We start from the raw sequence: 3385 nt of genomic DNA, 5'->3' as shown, positions 1-3385 counted from the left end.
TAGGTGTTTTTTCATGTTTTTAGCTGGCTGTAATCTTTCACTGAAGAGCATGCAGGGCAATGCTCAAATACACACAACAGTTCTATAGTGGTAAAAAAAACAGTCAGACCTCTGTACCCTGCACGGTTTAACTGCTTCAGTGAATCTGAGACTCCTTGGACCATGTCATTCACTCATCTCTCCATTGCAGCTTCTTGCTCTCAGGAGAACCTGTTCCCCTGTCGTCAGCCTCCAGCACAGATGTACGCCCAGGCAAGGATAACTTTTATTACAGTTTGTAAAAGTGACAGTTTCATGCTCATTGTCTGATGTGACTTTAAGGTTGACATGTAAATCAGTGTGAATGCTAATGTGCACTTCATTGTCATCATCAATGTATGATTATTTGTCTAATTATTTGTTTTTAATGTCACCTTTTCTTCAATAAAGCCCTGCCAACTACACCATATGGCCTGTTCCTTGGAGGAGTTGATGCAAAAAGGACTTTAGCTTGTTATTAATTCAGTTCCTACATTGACACAATAGTATATGAGAAAAGTCATACTAAACTCGTACTGTGTCATAAAAAATGAAGTCATACAATACTTTAGTACAAACAAAATGTCATACAGTCCTGTCGTTAAAAAAATACTTTGTTCTTGTCAGCCTAAATTGTTCACAGCACAGCTATCTATTTTTATATTTAATTCTTGTGACAACCATGGGGGTTGTCAGGGTGACTGGTGTGGTTGTCATGGTTACTAACCATGTGTCATGTGTCAGAATGATTGGAGGGCGGAGTGTGTCATCAGTGGAGATCTGGCACACCTGGATTGTCCTCTATAAAAGAGGTGGCTGGACTTCATTCTTGTTCTCTCTCTCACCGTGAAGCTCACTGGGAGCACTCCAGCCTTTTGGATTTTGCTTGTTAAAGAACAAGATCACTGTGGTAGAGGTTTGGGTTGTGTAGTTACCTTGTCATGATGTAACTCCAAAGGTGAACAAGAAATCTAAAATAATTGCTGTATAATAATTGAATAGAAATTGATCATTCAAAATATGCTCCTCATTGACATTGTACGGTGAAACGGCTCTCAAAGGCACTCTTTTAGCACGTAAACGAACACAAAGCTGATTCAGTCAATATAGAACATCACCAGACCCAGTACTGTTTTTTTTTTATAAAAATGTCAACTTCCTGTTGATTTTACTATTTGAAGATCCAGATCCGCGGATCCAGTCCGAGTTCTTTTTAATAAAAATAGCAAAATCAGCAGGATATTAGCATTTTTATTTAAAAAACAAACGTACTGGGTTTGGTGATGTTCTATATAGTCCGAATCAACTTTATTTGCGTTCATTTGTGCTAAAAGAGTGACTTCGAGAGCTGTTTCAGCCTACAATGTAATTCAATGAGGAGCATATTTTTTTATTATCAATGGAGCAATCATTTTAGATTTCTTGCCCACCTTTGGAGATGCATCATGGCAAGGTAACTACACAACCCAAACCTCTACCAAAGTGGTCTTGCCCTTTAAGCACTGTTAACCACCCCAGTATCCGTATTGTGGGTATAGCTTATACCCAGTTGTAGTTGTTTTTATCTTTTTAAACTTCTACTGTGTTTTGGTGACTTGATTTGAAGTTTATTCATTACACTGTTTATTATTATTGTTGTTTTATTCTTTCTTTTTTGTTTTTAACCTGTAGCACTTTGAGATTTGTTTCAAATATAAAGTGCGTTACAAATAAAATTTATTATTAGCTTTAGCAGAAAATAGCCGATCGACAAGCTCATTGCGACACGTTGTGAGCTTGTCGATCGGCTATTTTCAGTCAAAACTTTCCTCATAATAACACAAAACAGAAAATACACTAGTATTGAGCCCTGAGCCTCACCGGTTACCCATATGGGGTTAAGTTAGTTTTAATAAAATAATTTAAATGTTCTTTGTTTGTGTGAGTTTCCTCATTTTGTTACAAACTCAGCCGTTTGCAACACTCTAGGTTGGTTGTTGCAATAAATACATTACATTTAAGTGGTTGAATTTATGTAATTTGTTATCCCTGAGTCACTAGAATACCTCAAAACGAAGTATGGAGCTCGGCCTATAATTGATCATTGATTTGACTGATATGCTGCATGCCATGAGTGCGAAGTGGTATTTTCTTAAACTTAATTCAGTTAATCATAGAGGATCTGTGGTCATAATACAGCACTGTTTGAGGAACTATAGTTGAAAACTTAAGACATATTTTTTAATGTCCAGTCCAAAGTGAGAACAATGTAGCCTACTTGATTTAACACCAAAACTGCTATAGTTTTGATCATCTGAAACTAAGGAATTTATAAATGACAAAAAGGGTATGAATTTTTATGACATTACGAAACAACTCTCTGTTTCCTTTCAATGAAAGTGTAAATCTGGGTTCAGACTCAGCCAGAGTAAACGTTTTCTAACAGATGGTTTTAAACAACCTAAATCTCAGTCGTGTCATAATGAACCCTTTTCCTGATCATCAGCGGGTGTATCTAGTAGATCCAGTCATTCTGTCAGGGGTAGAGGTGTTTGCTGTGGATTTTCATCTTTTGACCTGTCACCTCTCGCTTTAACTTTAAATATAACCTCGAAATCCTAATTAATGTGAAAGGCCTGGTGGTGCAAGAGCAAAGCATAGGCTTCACAAGCGGATGGTTGTGGGTTTGAATCTTGGTCAGGGAAGATCTCAATTTTCGGTCTTTTTAAGGCGAGAACCATGGATGAAGCCCGCCTCCCTCCTCACGCCCTCTTTTAGCTCCGGTAGGAGAGGGAGGAGCATGGAGGGAGCCCACCTCCAGGGGGAGGAGCTTAATAAATTGACATATTAATGAAAGATTTTTATTTTAGTATTTTTTGTGATTTTATGGCCACTGTTTTTTTCACATGAATTAGTTTGAGACATTTTTTTATTGTTTTTGTTCATCACCAGTTTGTATTGACCACAGCTCCATTGTTTTTTTGTTGTATTACCCTTTTTGTTTTTATTTAGTAGTTGTTTTGAGTTGTTTTGAGTGAGCTTTGAACCTCGAACCTTTAGTTTGTGAACCTTTGATTTATCTTTTAAGCCACGCTGGCATGGAAGGTACAATTGGGAACGTCATCCTTAACCCGCCTTTTAGAATTTTAGATGGACAGTGAAAATGTTCTTCAGGAGCCTTGAACCCCAAACCTTCTGCTTTCAGACCCTGTGTCTATATCTTGAGCCACGCTGGCATGGAAAGTACAATTGGGAACGTCATCCTTAACCCGCCTTTTAGAATTTAGATGGACAGTGAAAATGTTCTTCAGGAGCCTTGAACCCCAAACCTTCTGCTTTCAGATCCTGTGTCTATCTCTTGAGCCACGCTGGCTTGGAAGTTACAATT

Source organism: Gymnoscopelus microlampas, assembly GCF_963454915.1.
Source record: "Gymnoscopelus microlampas genome assembly, chromosome: 18".
In the NCBI taxonomy this organism is placed as follows: domain Eukaryota; kingdom Metazoa; phylum Chordata; class Actinopteri; order Myctophiformes; family Myctophidae; genus Gymnoscopelus; species Gymnoscopelus microlampas.
This window is presented reverse-complemented; position numbering follows the sequence as displayed.